This window comes from Pseudophryne corroboree, chromosome 6 (assembly GCF_028390025.1).
Source record: "Pseudophryne corroboree isolate aPseCor3 chromosome 6, aPseCor3.hap2, whole genome shotgun sequence".
In the NCBI taxonomy this organism is placed as follows: Eukaryota; Metazoa; Chordata; class Amphibia; order Anura; family Myobatrachidae; genus Pseudophryne; species Pseudophryne corroboree.
This window is the reverse complement of record NC_086449.1, coordinates 230,147,100-230,166,779: the sequence shown is the minus strand read 5'-3', so window position 1 is coordinate 230,166,779 and position 19,680 is coordinate 230,147,100. Positions and strand designations below refer to the sequence as shown.

The 19,680-nt window shown below is 42.7% G+C and overlaps 2 pseudogenes; one reads left to right on the top strand and one right to left on the bottom strand.

The window, feature by feature from the left end:
• Positions 1–9,293: 9,293 nt before the first annotated feature.
• On the bottom strand, positions 9,294–9,412 carry LOC134937077 (5S ribosomal RNA; annotated as a pseudogene).
• Positions 9,413–18,265: 8,853 nt separating this feature from the next.
• Positions 18,266–18,384, top strand: LOC134937063 (5S ribosomal RNA; annotated as a pseudogene).
• The last annotated feature ends 1,296 nt before the right edge of the window (positions 18,385–19,680 follow it).

The following is a 19,680-nucleotide window of genomic DNA, read 5'->3' as shown; positions in this document are numbered from 1 at the left end:
CTTGAAAAAGACACAATACAACAGATAAACACAAGTCAACTCAAAAACACTCACCAATTTCATTTGTAGCTATAACTCTCCTCTCCAAATCAAGTGTAAGCTCCTTACAACTGTACATGCATATACATATTTTTGGATGTTTTGAGTGTTTTTAGAAGGGAGTTGAGAGGACACAGTTGAATGAGATATCTTCTACCAATAGGAATATGTTAGGAAATGAATTCCATGTTCAGTCAATTTTCATCACTTGTAATCACTTTTCATCGTTTTCCTGTTTTATTGATTTGCAAAGTCAATAAAAAATGGGACAATACAATTGAAATCAACAGTAATCACACACGACACAAAATGATGACTATCACAATGAGTATGACTGATATGAGGCGTAGTCTAATGGCTGTGAGAGGAAGCATAGGTCTACCTGCTCCGGCCTGGTGGGAAATTAGAATGAAATAGAGAATATTACACATGTGAGAGGTATTGTAAACTTACTTATTGAACCACCCTCATATTAAATGACTAACGGTATGAAGCCATGAAAAGGTCCCTAGTGTTTATGCAAATACAAAACAATAAGGCTACAACAGATGTTTAGCAAACACTAACAGTATCCTGGGTCCTTCTCTTAATCTCCTTGCCCATGTTTGCTTAGCTTTCCCTTAAAGTACTGTATAATGCCCTTCTGAATTTACCTCTAGAATAAATACACATACAGTACCACTTTGTGGAATTAGGTTATTCCCTGTCTATATACTCTCATTACACTCTTCCACTATCCCCTACTAAATAATAGTGATGTGCACCGGACATTTTTCTGGTTTTGTGTTGTGGTTTTGGATTCGGTTCCGCGGCCGTGTTTTGGATTCGGATGCATTTTGGCAAAACCTCCCTGAAATTTTTTTGTCGGATTCGGGTGTGTTTTGGATTCGGGTGTTTTTTACAAAAAAACCTCAAACAGCTTCAATCATAGAATTTGGGGGTCATTTTGATCCCATAGTATTAACCTCAATAACCATAATTTCCACTCATTTTCAGTCTATTCTGAACACCTCACAATATTATTTTTAATCCTAAAATTTGCACCGAGGTTGCTGGATGACTAAGCTAAGTGACCCAAGTGGCCGACACAAACACCTGGCCCATCTAGGATTGGCACTGCAGTGTCAGACATGATGGCACTTCAAAAAAATAGTACCCAAACAGCACATGATGCAAAGAAAAAAAGAGGTGCACCAAGGTCGCTGGATGGCTAAGCTAAGCGACACAAGTGGTCGACACAAACACCTGGCCCATCTAGGAGAGGCACTGCAGTGTCAGGCAGGATGGCACTTCAAAAAAATAGTCCCCAAACAGCACATGATGCAAAGAAAAATGAAAGAAAAAAGAGGTGCAAGATGGAATTGTCCTTGGGCCCTCCCACCCACCCTTATGTTGTATAAACAGGACATGCACACTTTAACAAACCCATAATTTCAGCAACAGGGTCTGCCACACAACTATGACTGAAATGACTGGTTGGTTTGGGCCCCCACCAAAAAAGAAGCAATCAATCTCTCCTTGCACAAACTGGCTCTACAGAGGCAAGGTGTCCACCTCCTCCTCATCCTCCGATTCCTCACCCCTTTCACTGTGTATATCCCCCTCCTCACAGATTATTAATTCGTCCTCACTGGAATCCACCATCTCTTGTCCCTGTGTACTTTCTGGAGGCAATTGCTGGTGAATGTCTCCACGGAGGAATTGATTATAATAAATTTTGATGAACATCATCTTCTCCACATTTTCTGGAAGTAACCTCGTACGCCGATTGCTGACAAGGTGAGCGGCTGCACTAAACACTCTTTCGGAGTACACACTGGAGGGGGGGCAACTTAGGTAAAATAAAGCCAGTTTGTGCAAGGGCCTCCAAATTGCCTCTTTTTCCTGCCAGTATACGTACGGACTGTCTGACGTGCCTACTTGGATGCGGTCACTCATATAATCCTCCACCATTCTTTCAATGGTGACAGAATCATATGCAGTGACAGTAGACGACATGTCAGTGATCGTTGGCAGGTCCTTCAGTCCGGACCAGATGTCAGCACTCGCTCCAGACTGCCCTGCATCACCGCCAGCGGGTGGGCTCGGAATTCTTAGCCTTTTCCTTGCACCCCCAGTTGCGGGAGAATGTGAAGGAGGAGCTGTTGACGGGTCACATTCCGCTTGACTTGACAATTTTCTCACCAGCAGGTCTTTGAACCTCTGCAGACTTGTGTCTGCCGGAAAGAGAGATACAACGTAGGTTTTAAATCTAGGGTCAAGCTCGGTGGCCAAAATGTAGTGCTCTGATTTCAACAGATTGACCACCCGTGAATCCTGGTTAAGCGAATTAAGGGCTCCATCCACAAGTCCCACATGCCTAGCGGAATCGCTCTGTTTTAGCTCCTCCTTCAATGTCTCCAGCTTCTTCTTCAAAAGCCTGATGAGGGGAATGACCTGACTCAGGCTGGCAGTGTCTGAACTGACTTCACGTGTGGCAAGTTCAAAGGGTTGCAGAACCTTGCACAACGTTGAAATCATTCTCCACTGCACTTGAGTCAGGTGCATTCCCCCTCCTTTGCCTATATCGTAGGCAGATGTATAGGCTTGAAAGGCCATTTGCTGCTCCTCCATCCTCTGAAGCATATAGAGGGTTGAATTCCACCTCGTTACCACTTCTTGCTTCAGATGATGACAGGGCAGGTTCAGGAGTGTGTGCTGGTGCTCCAGTCTTCGGCATGCGGTGGCTGAATGCCGAAAGTGGCCCGAAATTCTTCGGGCCACCGACAGCATCTCTTGCACGCCCCTGTCGTTTTTTAAATAATTCTGCACCACCAAATTCAATGTATGTGGAAAACATGGGACGTGCTGGAATTTGCCCAGATGTAATGCACGCACAATATTGCTGGCGTTGTCCGATGTCACAAATCCCCAGGAGAGTCCATTTGGGGTAAGCCATTCTGCGATGATGTTCCTCAGTTTCCGTAAGAGGTTGTCAGCTGTGTGCCTCTTCTGGAAAGCGGTGATACAAAGCGTAGCCTGCCTAGGAACGAGTTGGCGTTTGCAAGATGCTGCTAGTGGTGCCGCCGCTGCTGTTCTTGCTGCGGGAGGCAATACATCTACCCAGTGGGCTGTCACAGTCATATAGTCCTCAGTCTGCCCTGCTCCCCTTTCCACATGTCCGTGGTTAAGTGGACATTGGGTACAACTGCATTTTTTAGGACACTGGTGACTCTTTTTCTGAGGTCTGTGTACATTTTCGGTATCGCCTGCCTAGAGAAATGGAACCTAGATGGTATTTGGTACTGGGGACACAGTACCTCAATCAAGTCTGTAGTGTCCTGTGAATTAACGGTGGATAACGGAAACACGTTTCTCACCGCCCAGGCTGCCAAGGCCTGAGTTATTCACTTTGCAGCAGGATGACTGCTGTGATATTTCATCTTCCTCGCAAAGGACTGTTGGACAGTCAATTGCTTACTGGAAGCAGTACAAGTGGTCTTCCGACTTCCCCTCTGGGATGACGATCGACTCCCAGCAGCAACAACAGCAGCGCCAGCAGCAGTAGGCGTTACACTCAAGGATGCATCGGAGGAATCCCAGGCAGGAGAGGACTCGTCAGACTTGCCAGTAACATGGCCTGCAGGACTATTGGCTTTCCTGTGTAAGGAGGAAATTGACACTAAGGGAGTTGGTGGTGTGGTTTGCAGGAGCTTGGTTACAAGAGGAAGGGATTTAGTTGTCAGTGGACTGCTTCCGCTGTCATCCAAAGTTTTTGAACTTGTCACTGACTTATGATGAATGTGCTGCAGGTGACGTATAAGGGAGGATGTTCCGAGGTGGTTAACGTCCTTACCCCTACTTAATACAGCTTGACAAAGGCAACACATGGCTTGACACCTGTTGTCCGCATTTGTGTTAAAATAATTTTACACCTAAGAGGTAATTTTTTTTGTAATTTGACCAGGTACGTCAATGGCCATATTCGTCCGACAGACAACCGGTGTCTCCCCGGGTGCCTGACTTAAACAAACCACCTCACCATCAGAATCCTCCTGGTCAATTTCCTCCTCAGCGCTAGCAACACCCATATCCTCATCCTGGTGTACTTCAACAGTGACATTTTCAATTTGATTATCAGGAACTGGACTGCGGGTTCTCCTTCCAGCACTTGCAGGGGGCGTGCAAATGGTGGAAGGCACCACCTCTTCCCGTCCAGTGTTGGGAAGGTCAGGAATCGCAGCCGACACAATTGGACTCTCCTTGGGGATTTGTGATTTAGAAGAACACACAGTTCTTTGCTGTGCTTTTGCCAGCTTAAGTCTTTTCATTTTTCTAGCGAGAGGATGAGGGCTTCCATCCTCATGTGAAGCTGAACCACTAGCCATGAACATAGGCCAGGGCCTCAGCCGTTCCTTGCCACTCCGTGTCGTAAATGGCATATTGGCAAGTTTACGCTTCTCCTCAGACACTTTTAATTTTGATTTTTGGGTCATTTTACTGAACTTTTGTTTTTTTTATTTTACATGCTCTCTACTATGACATTGGGCATCGGCCTTGGCAGACGACGTTGATGGCATTTCATCGTCTCGGCCATGACTAGTGGCAGCAGCTTCAGCACGAGGTGGAAGTGGATCTTGATCTTTCCCTATTTTACCCTCCACATTTTTGTTCTCCATTTTTTAATGTGTGGAATTATATGCCAGTATCAATAGCAATGGCCTACTACTATATATACTGCGCACAACTGAAATGCACCACAGGTATGAATGGATAGTATACTTGACGAGATAGAGGTAGGTAGAGCAGTGGCCTACTGTCCCGTACTGCTATATATTATATACTGGTGGTCAGCAAACTGTGCAAAACTGAAATGCACCACAGGTATGGATGGATAGTATACTTGACGACACAGAGGTAGGTAGAGCAGTGGCCTTTCTGTACCGTACTCCTATATATTATATACTGGTGGTCAGCAAAATTATGCACTGTACTCCTACTATATACTACAATGCAGCACAGATATGGAGCATTTTTCAGGCAGAGAACGTATAATACTGGTGGTCACTGGTCAGCAAAACTCTGCACTGTACTCCTCCTATATAATACTGCTGGTCCCCAGTCCCCACAATAAAGCAGTGTGAGCACAGATATATGCAGCACACTGAGCACAGATATGGAGCGTTTTTCAGGCAGAGAACGTATAATACTGGTGGTCACTGGTCAGCAAAACTCTGCACTGTACTCCTCCTATAATACTGCTGGTCCCCAGAATAAAGATATTTGCAGCCCCCTGAAACAAAGTGAGAGGACGCCAGCCACGTCCTCTCACTATCATTTCCAATGCATAAGTGAAAAATGGCGGCGACGCGCTGCTCCTTATATAGAATCCGAATCTCGCGAGAATCCGACAGCGGGATGATGACATTCGGGCGCGCTCGGGTTAACCGAGCCATACGGGAGAATCCGAGTCTGCCTCGAACCCGTGTAAAATGGGTGAAGTTCGGGGGGGGTTCGGATTCCGAGGAACCGAACCCGCTCATCACTAATAAATACCATTCAAAATTATTAACTCGATTCCCACCTTCCCACCCACTTTCTTAGTCATTCCTAGTTAAACACATACGTACATATACAATTAGGCCTTTATACTATTAGAAGTACATTGCTTTAAAAATGTTTTAGTAATTGTGGTATTTGTAAAGGGGGGTACACACGGAGAGATCTGTGTTTAAAATCTAAGCAAACTGACTAAATTGCTTAGATTTTAAGCACGGATCTGCCGTGTGTATGCCCCCCAGCGATAGCAATGTGCGGCCCCGCGCATCACTATCATCGGTGCTAGATTGAGCCTGCATTCAGGCTCAATCTAGCGGGTCGCTCACTTCGGCGCTGTGTGAAGTGAGCGCCAAATCCCCCTCGCTCAGCACACATCACGCTGTGCTGAGCAGGGGGAGAGATGTGTGCTGAGCGGTCTATGTTTAGATCGCTCAGAACACATCTCTCCCATCAGTACTGGCCTTAAAGATTTAAGTGGACAATAATTAATTGGTGCACTTTTAGAGATAGCTGCAACTTGGGTTAGTTTTCCATTTTATATTTCAGTGTAATGACTAGCAAAACAACTATATCTTTATAGAAATAACTGAAGTTATCTGGTAATAAGATTGAGGAGTCTATTTACTAAGCCTTGGATGGAGATAAAGTCGCTGGAGATAAAGTACTAGCCAATCGGCTCCTAATTGTCATTTTTCAAACACAGCCTGTGGCATAGCAGTTAGGAGCCGATTGGCTGGTACTTTATCTCCAGTGACTTTATCTCTAGCCAAGGCTTAGTAAATACACCCCTTGGATCTTAAGCTGCATGTCTACTTCATGGAGGATAACGTTTTAGAAGATGTCTCAACAGCCATTAAGGTAACCAATGTGGGACTAATGTTGACTGTATGATCCTGTCCCTAAATATCTCAGTCACTCCTTTTTGGTGTTAGTTTTTAGGAGGCAATACTATAACCACCTGTATGCCCATAATATCTAATAGGTGCCAGGTTGTTAGATAAAATGTCTGTCCGTCTAACAGGCATTTTATCTGACCATGTACTGTATGCATAGCATTGCTGTTTAACAATATTCCTACCAGCTACAATCTACAATCTCCAGCTACAATCTAATTACACTGAATCACCATATATACCATGAAAATGCACTATTACACTGTATTTCCCTTATTTCACCTTACTTATGCTAACATACATATTATGTTTAATAAAATAATAACCAGGGGTTACATACACTTCTTTATATCCTCCAGCATAGCTTAATGGATCAAGTGCTACTTTGCCAACTTCCTCTAGCACAATATTTTCAATAGATGGCAAATGACAAATACTGTATATTAACCTTTATAGTTACAAAAGATGGTTATATTTTCTAGCTTAGCAAAATCTTATGCATCACAGCCATAAAAGGCATCACATACTGTACCTGACATTGGTGGGCACAGTACTGTACAGTAGTTCGGAGACTCCTAATGGACCTCAGAACCTAACATACAGGGACACTCTCTCCTTCCATCACATTGTATACACTTTCTTCAGGCAGACATATTGATGTCTCAATATTCAGAGACTCTTCAATTTAAACTATTCCATAATCCAGAAACCTTTAAACTTACATGCTATGGAAACTTTGTGCAGACTTTAAACCCTTTCACTGCTGGGTTTTTTCCCTTAACCATATGGTTTCTCAGGACTCTTCTTACTCCCCTCTATTCACACTGCCACTAAGGACCTGCTCCCCCCTCATTCTCATGGTTAAACTACATGGTTCCTTGTTTGCTTTATGTTACACCTGTTTTTCTACCCATTATTCGCACGGTAGTTTCTGATTTTCACTGTTGTACATTGTGATATGGGACAATTGACTCTACTACCATCTTGTGGTTTTATTGTTCCTTTGTAGTTTTAATGCTTTGGGGAGCATGGATAACAGTACTTTGCATACAGCATTGTACATTCTTTTGTACATCATATATCCTGTTGCTACATGACCTATCAGTATGTGAGCTGTAGGGTTATGCCTTTTTATGGTATTGCCACCTCTGAGGCTGGTCAGTAACCCTATCAGTTTGTGACCTTTAAGATTATGCCCTTTTATGGTATTGTCACATCTGAGTCTGGTCAGTAGCCCTATAAGTATGTGACCTTCGGGTGGGTCAGAAGTCTTATACCCAGACTGACTGCAGATGTACTGGGAGATCTGACATATCTAGCCTACATGATAGGGAGGGGCTCCTGGATTATGAATTGCTGTAACCGAACATTTTCTGACTTAATGGAAATTGACAGCTAAGTACATTGAATATAAACTGCATTTTTCATATATTGTGTGTATTTTTGCCTTCAACCTAATCCTCCATTGCACTTGTCTCACCCTATAACTGTTTCCACCGGGAACATACATATAAATGAGTGTTAATAATTTGGTAACTTTATAGAGATGTAAATTTGAGATGTGTTAATGTAAGTAAATATTAATCAGTGGTCCTTGGAGTTACCCGAGGAGCCTGTAGCAGATATGGTAAATTGTGGCAGCACCTTTTTTGTAGTATATTAAATTTTACACACTGGAGGTGCAATTCAAATTTGAACCGATTGTCCATTTGGGCATTATTGTTCACGCAACGTAAGCCATGCATCGGTAGTGACGTTATTATGTCAATCCCCTTTTCATCACCTTAGGGGAGGTTTATTACAATTTTAATTACATAATAGTTTTCCTACTTCCCACCTGCAGAATACCTATGTTACATTTCAGCTTCCCAACATATCGGGAAGTAAAAGAATTAGTGATGAGTGAGTGAGTGAGTGAGGGCTTTCACATTTATATAAATAGATGAAAGCTTTCAACTTGTCCCATTCTGAGTGGCCTTTACAATAGACTTGTCCTGTGTTAACAGAAATTTGGTTTGGTTCCGCACAGGAAAAATGTGGTAATGATGAACATAGATTAATACACAGATTGTAGAAAACTGTTCAGGGAATGACCAACGATACTAAGTTTAAATTTAAAGATTCTTAATGAAGACATCTAAATAATTATTTGAGTTGGTGGTGCTCCCAGAGTCAGTAATGGTTAAGCAAAGAGAAGAAAAAAGAAAGACTCTGTGTTGGGGCACGCTTAGAAATTTGAAATCAGTTTATTAAAACTTAACATTTAATTAATAACGAATAAAAGTAATGAGGAGTTTGATACAAAAAAATTGTTCAAGAACACAAAATAAACATATATATTGACAGAAATCAGGATAAGCCTGATACAAAATTATGGGCACCTGTGGTGAAAAATATACTGAAAAACATAAAAAATTACAAAAAATTAATATTATTAAGGTGCCTGAGTTAATCAAAATTCAAAATTGGAGTAGAGGTAAATGATATGTACATATAATCACCGCAGTGATAATTGTAGGTAAGCACCTAGTCTAAAACCTCATGAGAATAGATGAGAGGCACAAAGGTTCATAATTGAAATGTCAAATGACTGAGGGTAATCACCTGGTAGAGATTCTGTTTGCTAAAAGGCTAGATCCTTATAGATAACAAAGCATTTAAGATAAAAGTATGATTATTAAAGATACAAAAGAGCATTGATAAATAAGCCTAAAGGCAAAGCCAATTGTAGATAAATAGAAGGTTTGCGGGAAAGTTGGATAAGGAATAGGTATGTTTCAGAAGTTGCTCTAACACTTCTGCTGTTTGTGATCAGAGGTCACAATCTTACTGCACCTGATATTCCCAAGAGGTCACCCTACTAGGTACTGATCAGGCTTATCAGCGCTTAGCTTCCAAGGTCGGATGAGATTGGGCGTTGCTGCTGAAATATGGCAGTAATAAACACTAGGACACAAATGAGAGAGTGTAATGAGTGTTATGGCTGTGTTACTTAAACATAACCATCTGGTACTTAATGACTGTGAGAAAGAAATAGAAGAACTCACTAAAAATTTGGAGGAATGGGAAAAAAATGCTAAATTCCAAGAAACTTTTGAAAAAATTAAAAAAGATCTAGAACCCTATGAACAAAGGATTACAGATGGAAAAAAACACAAATTCATTCGGGACATGAAAGACTTCAGGACTGGTAATGTCTTTCACTGGAAGCATACGAATACACGCAGGGAATACTCCAAATTCCAGGACAGGTATTCCTCATCGGAAGCAGAATCATCCGGAGGAGAAGACCCCTCAGACTCAGGCGATAGGGAGATTGATCGATATAACTTTCGAGACGAACCCAGTGCTAACACATCAGCCCATTTTTTAGGGGCAGGCAGGGGTGGAGGAAGACCCAAGTTCCGACAAAGAGGAAGACGAGGAGGGGGAGCAAAAAATCAGCGAGACCAGACAGATTGGCTGCAACCGGGACCACCGAGATACCCTGTCAGAACCAACCGGAGGAAATAACTGATCATCTTAAAGTTATTAACCTATCCAATAGAATCTTAACGGATGATCACATCAAAATATTCACTAAGGGACTCTCCTTCTCACCTTCCCAACATCTAAATCGTTTCGCATGGGAAAAAGATTTGAAACTCTTTGGACGTAAACTACTCTTAAGGAAATTCTTCGCTTCTCGAACTTTGTCGTCAATTAATCCGGATTCAGACGCTACCTCCTTCTCTCAATCTTTGACTGCTGAAGATTTAGAAGCCATTAGCATTCTGGAGGAACTGCAAGAGCCCAACCAAGATCCTACAATTCAACAGTCCAGACCTAAATGCAAGAATAAGTCGACCTTTTTTTCCTCCCGAACACCTCTCAGCTGAAATAAAGATTTTTCAAGAACTTGTCTCCAGAGATCTAGACAAAATATATCTACAATCTAGGAAAAACCCCAATTATGGAGACAATCTTAATACTACAGAACGCAAAACCTTACGGGAGATACAATCCTGGACCGACATAATAATCAAACCTTCTGATAAAGGAGGAAATGTAGTACTCTGGCCGAAAGTAATGTATACTACTGAGGCCATGAGACAACTAGGAGATTCACAATGCTATAAACGCATACTTTTTGACCCTACGGACAACTTCAGGATTGCCCTTAACAGGATTTTGGACCGGGCTCACTCTATGGGCACTCTTACCAAAGAAGAGAAGATCTACCTTACAACTGACAAACCTAAAACTCCCACCCTCTACCTATTGCCGAAAATACATAAAAATATCAATGTCCCTCCGGGGCGCCCTATCGTATCTGGGCAAGGGGGCTTACTCGAAAAACCTAGTGTTTTTTTGGATCTACACCTGCGACAACATGTGCTCAATCTTCCCTCATACATAAGGGATACCACCGATGTACTTCAAAAACTACATGACATCAAACTGGACACCCACCACCTTTTGGTTACCCTCGATGTTGAATCTTTGTACACTAGCATCAATCACCAGGTGGGCATACAAGCTGTGCAGTACTTCCTCGGTATGGCCGATAACAGCGATTTTCACAATTTTCTGATTGAACTTCTGGAATTTGTACTCACTCGCAACTATTTCACCTTCAATGACCACTTTTTCCTTCAGATCCGGGGCACTGCTATGGGTGCCGCGTGTGCCCCTACTTACGCCAACCTTTATTTAGGCAGGTGGGAAAGAGAAATTGTCATGCACCCTGATAATGACAAATTCACTCAACATATCTTAGCTTGGTGGCGTTACATAGACGACATTATCCTGATCTGGGAAGGTGATGAGAAATTACTACTATCCTTTATTGCAGCATTAAACTGCAACAATATCAATCTCAAGCTTACATACCACATTAGCACCAATCAAGTATCCTTTCTGGATCTCAATATATACAAAACTCCGGATGGCCTCATACAAACCGAACTGTATCGAAAGACCACAGCCACCAATAGCCTTCTCCATCAAACCAGTTCTCATTTTCCACCTACCATCACCAATATCCACAAAGGGGAGTTTTTGCGCCTTAAAAGGAACTGCTCAGATCCCAATACCTTCAGATTGAAGAGCAATGAACTCACCTCAAGACTACTGGAACGAGGCTACAGCCATCGCTCTATCAAAAGAGCTAGATGGCACTGCAATCAAATACCGAGGGATACCTTGATTTTCCCTAACAAGGAAAGTACGAATTCATCCACACAAAACAATACTCTAAGATTTGTGGGCACTTTCTGTAAGGAGTGGAAATTGATTAAAGAATCTATTGACAAACATTGGTCAATTCTACACTTGGATGAGGATCTTTCTAAGACTATTGGACAGAAGGTATCCATGAGCTGGAGACGTTCCAGAAATCTCAAGGACAGACTAACGAGTAGCCACTATACCAAGAATCCAAAGAAAATCACCACTCTCAAAGGCTCTTTTCCTTGCGGAAATTGTAAAGCATGTTCTCATATGACCAAAATGTCCACTATACGGGACCGTTATAACAACCTACTAACCATCGAACAATTTATTAACTGTAATGCCATTGGAGTCGTGTACTGCATTTACTGCAGTTGCAACATGAAATACGTGGGCATCACTACAAGGGCCCTAAAACAACGTATTTTAGAACATGTTGGATCTGTGAGGAATGCCTCAACTGATCTCTCAAAACACAAAAAATTGACCTCAGTCGCACGCCACTTCCATCACCACCATGGGGGTAACCCGAATGATTTGAAAGCTTTTGGACTAGAGAAAATCAGCTTGGGAATTCGTGGTGGCGACCTCATGAAAGCGCTTTTGAGACATGAATCCGAATGGACTTTCAAATTGGATTGCCTAGCACCCAAGGGCATGAATGAATACATAAATTACACGGCTTTTCTTTAAATAATTTTCCTATTCTCAACACACCTCCTCACTGCATAACACACATATCACCACCTTTTCCCTTCTCATAACATTTAATCACTTTCTCTCTTCCTTTGCATCCCTCTCCCTCACCTCCCTCCCTCTTTTCCCTATGTGTCACACCCTGCTAGTATCACCATTATCCCTCAACTTCCTTAAAATCTCGGCCTTACACACACCCACATATTACCCTTTCTTCTCTTTACACACAGTTCCCAAACCTTAAGCATTATTCTCACTTCCACTCCCACACTTTAATTCATTTATGTAACAAATCACTTTTTATATCATCAGGTTATTCAGTCCTACCACAAACCCTCTCCCGCTCTCCCTATTGGGGACTCCGCACATCTAATCTCACAAATCAAACACGACAAGGGTTTTTTTGTTTTTTCTTCATGACTTATTATAATAACAGAGCAGCAATTTTGGAAAAGCAGAATTGAGACCTCTACTTGTCTTGTTTCATACCAAGGTGAAGGGAATGGACCCCTCTCATCCCAATATTCGATGCTGATAGCAGATATGGGGAAAGCAGAGGGTTCAACCCTTCAAGTACTTTGGTACTAGCCTCTCCTTTATCTCCATTGGATAACTGTGTGATTTCCTTTCCATGTACACACTCTCTCATTCCAGCAGCCGGGCTACTCTGCAATGCTGTAGTAACAGAGGGTTCTGAGCAGCAACATTGGAAAAGCAGAAGTAGGTACCTCTATTTCTCCTATTTCAATACCGCGGTGAAGGAGGCAGACCCCTCTCATCCTGACATTCGATGCTATATGCAGATGTTTGAGACAGCAGAAGGTCTGCACCTTCCTATACCTCGGTATCTTTCCATTTCCAATCAAGGAAATTCATCTATGAAGTGGTCTCTATTGATGCACTTTTTCAATTAAAGGGTATTCTTTATGGAGAAAGATACAGGTCATTTATTTCCAGCTGTGATTTGAGGACAATTATTATTATTTTTTATGCTGTACATATAATATTGATATAGGATATTCAAAATTGTGCATTAACTCCCATAGGGGGTTATTATCTCTTGAGAGTAAGTGACTGCATATTCAATTTTTGTGGTTTGAAGCATATACAAACTCCACACTGGGATGACACTTTCACTTCTGGATACATTTGAACAAGTTTTGTGATTTGAAGCACATACAAACTCCACACTGGGATGACAATCAGTCCTTTTTGATGTGTTGCAAAGCATGTATAAACTTCACACGGTTATACAATTCAAGCATGATCAATGTGTTGTATCATCTTCCAGCTTTCATATAAGGGATATTGATTGGTATGAAATTTGTTTTGAAATCAATGATTTATGATATTTTTCAATCCCATGTCTTTAATTGATTATATTATGCATAGGAATTTTTAAACTTATTGAATCTTTTGACTCTGTGAATGATGTTGTGAGGCACGTGGTAATTCTACACAAACAACAAAGTGCGTATCATCCTGTTGGAGCTGGGTCCCTCATAATGGAGACCTAAGTCCTATGCATAGGCTATTGGGATCGTAAACATACAGATTTCTCTTTACTTACCTGCATCCATGATATGATGTGTATATATATGAACTGCATATGGAAGCGTTTGGAGTTTTTGTCATCTGAAGGTTAGAAGTCGCACCCAGGGAAGCCCACTCTCCTTGCTATTATGGAAATGGGTTATATACCATAGGGGAGTTTACAAATCGACTGTGGTACTCGATAAGTGTGTCATCCGCAACCAATACTCTAACTAACCACTTTGTCTCTCTCCCCTCTCCCGGTTTTTTAGGAGATCCAATATTTCCATTTATTTATTTATTTAATTATTATTATTATTTATTATTATTATTATTATTATTTTTATATTTTTTTAGTGTTTCCTATGTGACCCAAGCCATGAAGATCCACCACACTAATGCATACTATGGCAATAAGACAGGGACGTGCAGTCAGGGGAGGCAGGGGAGGCAGTGCCTCCCCTGTCATTAGTGATTCCAATAATACAAAGAAGATACTTATGACATATATTCTGTGTTATAAGTATCTTCTTTATATTATGTTAATCTTTTTCAGAGGAAATACCTGTTTAAGTTGATTTCGGAGGCACCGAGAGCGGTGCCTCCCGTTGCCAATTAAAAGTTGCCGGAAGCAGGGGGCGGTCAGGGGGCATGGCCGAGCTGATGGCTGTAAAAGCCTATTAAGAAAATCACTGTAGGCGGCACCTATACAAGTGCCTCAGTGCAGGGACGTGCTTTCAGCCCATATGAAAGCACGCCCCTGCACTGAAAGCAGATGTGATTGGGCACCAGATTCAGCACTGTCAGTGCTGTACTGGGAGTTAGAGAGATAGTGTCAGCCAGGGGCGGATTTGTCTGTCAGCACGCCTGCATGAAACACCAGTGGCCCGCTGCGTAATCTCTACTCTGCAGGCTTGCGGTACCAGAAACCCCCCTGACCGAACAATTTTCTTTTAAAAAGCTGTCTGTGGGCCCGAAATCGCAGCCACGCCCCTCCCGGTATTTTGGCCCCGCCCCCTCATATACCCGCGAATCACGGCATCCCGAGTGGGCGGAGCCTAATACTGCAGCGTGCCTTGCCCTGTTCTCATCCTCAGCACGGTCTTGTCCTGCTTCTGCCTGAAGCACAACAAATGTAAGTTTAGCTATACTGTGTTATACAGACTGGTGGCACGGAACTTGTTCATTTATAAAAAAGGAACTTAAACTTTGGAGTAAAAGAGTGGTGCAAGTAGCATTTTTTTAAACATTAACACGTCCTGTGAATGCCTCCAGCCTGGTTATGTACATCATTATCTTTGCGATGTGGCAAGCACCTGGGCATCATTATATTGCTGTACGGAGTGCTAGTCATTTATTTTTAAATATATACAGTATGTGTTTGTGTGTGTGTATATAATATATATGTGTGTTTTTGTATGTGGAAACCCCCCTCAACCAATTCTGCGTTTGCCTCTGCTTGCTCCTCATCGTCTGGCAGCCCCCTACCAGCGCTCATGCAGACATGCAGATTCGGCTCCTGCTATGTCAGAACAGGACCCAGACAGACCCACTGCTGCAACATAAACTGAGAGGGGAAAGGTGACTGGGCAGTGGAGTAACTAGGGCCCCGCAGCCACTGCAATCGCTTGGAGGCACAGGGCTGCGGGGGCGCCGCTGTCCCCAATGATTGCTGCTATTTTGGGAAGGACACGGAGGGCACAGCACGCACCTCTTGTGTGTCCCTCCTGAGACTCCGGTGGCAGTGGCGTGTCTGTTAAATGAAGTCCCGGTTCGTGAGCTCTGATTGGCTCACGAACCGGCACTTCATTTAACAGACACGCTGCTGGCGCCGGAGACCCAGGAGGGACACACAGGAGAGGTGCATGCTGTGCCCTCCGTGTCCAGAACAGCACAGCAGCTGGGGAGCCCGGGGAGGATTGGGTGTACCTGGCACTGGGGGGGGGGGGGGGGGGGGGCATATTTGGCACTGGGGATATAGGTGTTTCTGGCACTGGGGATGCATATGGGGCACTGGGAGCATATGTGTATCTGGCACTGTGGGGGAATATCTGGCACTAGGGGCATATGTGGCACTGGGAGCACAGGCCTAGCAACAAGCATTACCCCTCTGGATACAAGCACAACACCCAGCTCATGAAATCCCTGGCAACAAGCATTACCCCCTAGCAACGAGCATGACACCCAGTGCATGAAACCCCTGGCAATGACTATTACCCCCTGGCAACACACTTGACACTCAGCACGATACCTCTGGCAACAAGCATAACACCCAGCGCATGAAACCCCTGACAAGGAGCATGACACCCTGAGCATGAAAACCCCTGGCACCGTGCATGGAACCAAGAGCATGACACCCCTGGCAACGAGCAGGTAATTTAAAAGTATTTAGAAGCCTTACGGTAGGACTTAATGTGTAATGGGCATTGCAGTGTGTAGCATAATGTATTACAGACATTGCGGTGTGTGTCATAATGTGTCACAGGCATTACGGTGTATGGTATACTATATCACAGGCATTGTGGTATAATGTATCAAGGTCATTGATTGCAGTGTGTAGCATAATGTATAACGGGCATTGCGATGCACGTCATAATGTGTCACAGGCATTATGGTGTGTGGCATAATGTGTTGGGGGCATTATTGTGTGTGGCATATTGTGTCAAGGGTATTACGGTGTGTGGCATAATGTCTAAGGGCTATTGCAGTGTGTGGCATAATGTATACTGGGCATTACTATAAGGAGGAAAAATTACAAATAATGTAAGGGGCATGAATCAGGATGATTATTTTTTTTCCTGCAGGTTGCAAAACTGGGGTAAAAGGTAGTATTTTCCTCCAATGCCATGCCTTTCATGCAAAGCCATGCCCATTTCGGCAAGGCCACGCCCCCTTCTGTGGTGCGTGCCGATGGCGCGCACAGTTTCATCACTTTACTAGTGCCAATTATGGGGGGGGGGGGCGCCAGAGAATGTTTTGGCTTGGGGGAGAAAAATTTCTAGCTACTCCACTGTGACTGGGATAGGGTTGGGTGCAAGTATGGGTGCATGAGGGAGGTTGCTGGGTGTATAGGTGTGTGTGTGGGGGGGGGGGGGTGCCGCCGCCATCAGTCAGTGCCTCACCAGTCACTGACCTCACTGCACGTCACTGCAATAAGATGAGCTACTAACAGTGCACGAATGCATTGCAACACTTCCAGCCGTGATAAAACCTTTTTTCCGTATATCCGGCCATCTAACAACGGTTACCTAGCAACTCCAGCCTCATAGCATAAACGGATGACTTTACTTCCGGCCTGACGTCCAGTTGAAACGCAAACTCCGGAACGCACGCGACCACATGACTTCCGGCCAAGAACGACACTTCCGGTCGGACGCGATCGCGGGATCCCGATATACAGAACATCTCAATGAACTATTCATACGGCAGCCACCTCCTCATGACTTTATATTTACACTTTCAGGTGTAAGAACATTCGCCAGCCTTCTGCTGTTTTTGATGTCTTTGATGTTTCCCTTTTTTTCATCAGCACAATTCCCTATTTAAAATGAGGGTGATGTCACTATGGACTTCCACCAATCGGAATCCCTAGTGATGTTAAGCCCTCCCAGTTCCCTCCCTCCTCTGCCTTAAATACAGCAGCTTTTTCCTTATGCCCTGACACAGTGAACAAGCCACCCTGGTGAAACGGTCCGTCTGTGCTCAGTGATGCTGAACTCTTTCTAGCTCAGATCACTTTTGGGACTCCCTGGTATTGTATGTGCCCATTTGGACTCCAGTTATTTAACTGATACTGATATATAATCAATATTGTTTTTTTTCCATGCTTGCTATTTTTGATCCTTAATTATTGTTCTAAACCATTTTCTGGTATTTCCTTTTAAATGTAATACTTTTTTGCAGAATCCTTTCTGCATAAACAGGGTCTTATACCCATTTTGGTAAGCCTTTACCATGCAGCCTGTGTTTACTTTCCTTTTTCCAATTAATCGTTGATTTCATGATTGTTTCATTTCATAATTAACTTAATTTTTTGTTAATTTGTGGTCTCACCACATTACCATTTCTTCTCCTTCTTCTAATTTTCCCACCACCCTTTTTTTCAATAGGTAAGCCTAACCCACCTCTCTCATCCACTGTCCGCTATATATCTATATAAGACAGTGGACAGCAGAAGGCAGGGTTTCCTCCCTATTCTGAGCATATCTCACTTCTATTTTTAGTACCCTCTCATCCAGATGCGAGACCACTCTCTGCAATGCTCACAGCAACAGAGAATCTGCGCTAGAAACTGGACAGCAGAAGTACCTTGTTGCTCACTACTCATTACACTCTCTCATTTGTGTCCTAGTGTTTATTACTGCCATATTTCAGCAGCAACGCCCAATCTCATCCGACCTTGGAAGCTAAGCGCTGATAAGCCTGATCAGTACCTAGTAGGGTGACCTCTTGGGAATATCAGGTGCAGTAAGATTGTGACCTCTGATCACAAACAGCAGAAGTGTTAGAGCAACTTCTGAAACTTACCTATTCCTTATCCAACTTTCCCGCAAACCTTCTATTTATCTACAATTGGCTTTGCCTTTAGGCTTATTTATCAATGCTCTTTTGTATCTTTAATAATCATACTTTTATCTTAAATGCTTTGTTATCTATAAGGATCTAGCCTTTTAGCAAACAGAATCTCTACCAGGTGATTACCCTCAGTCATTTGACATTTCAATTATGAACCTTTGTGCCTCTCATCTATTCTCATGAGGTTTTAGACTAGGTGCTTACCTACAATTATCACTGCGGTGATTATATGTACATATCATTTACCTCTACTCCAATTTTGAATTTTGATTAACTCAGGCACCTTAATAATATTAATTTTTTGTAATTTTTTATGTTTTTCAGTATATTTTTCACCACAGGTGCCCATAATTTTGTATCAGGCTTATCCTGATTTCTGTCAATATATACGTTTATTTTGTGTTCTTGAACAATTTTTTTGTATCAAACTCCTCATTACTTTTATTCGTTATTAATTAAATGTTAAGTTTTAATAAACTTATTTCAAATTTCTAAGCGTGCCCCAACACAGTCTTTCTTTTTTCTTCTCTTTGCAATAGACTTGTCCTCACAGGAGACCTCTCACCTTTGATCTTCTCACTGTGACTGGGTACATTCCCTCTCTAGTCCTATACAAAAGTCTGTAATGTGTTGCATGGGCTCTTGTTCATTTATGCTCTGCAGAAATGGATTTGGTTGCTCCCCCTAGACATCAGTAACAAAACCCTACAGCTTATTACTTATCCTATCTTATGTTATGGGGTGTCTCTACATAGAACTCCTTGATGTAGGAGGGTTTTCCTCTTCTCAGCAGAGTGGTGGTGATTCAAGTGATGGACCCCTACTTATTGTGTCTACCACTCTTATAGATTATATACAGTATGTGGTTTATGGTTTACAGCCAGTATCCCCTGTGCATTTGTGTTCAATCGGACGTCCTTACTCCCATCCCGTGCACCCAATGTAAATTAATATGGTCAACTTCTTCAAGATGCAGTTATTCCAAATCTTTATAGATTTAGGTATGGTAAATTTGAATAAATATACCCCACAGAGAGCATGGAATACAAAGATGGATAGACAATATGTGGGGCAAATTCCATGTTCTCCTTGCCACTGTAGTAGGATAATATAATCATTAGTCAGTACCTGAGGGTAACTTATGAATGATGAGGATTCTGGACACTGGTCCCTACCATTCTGTCGAGGGAAGGGC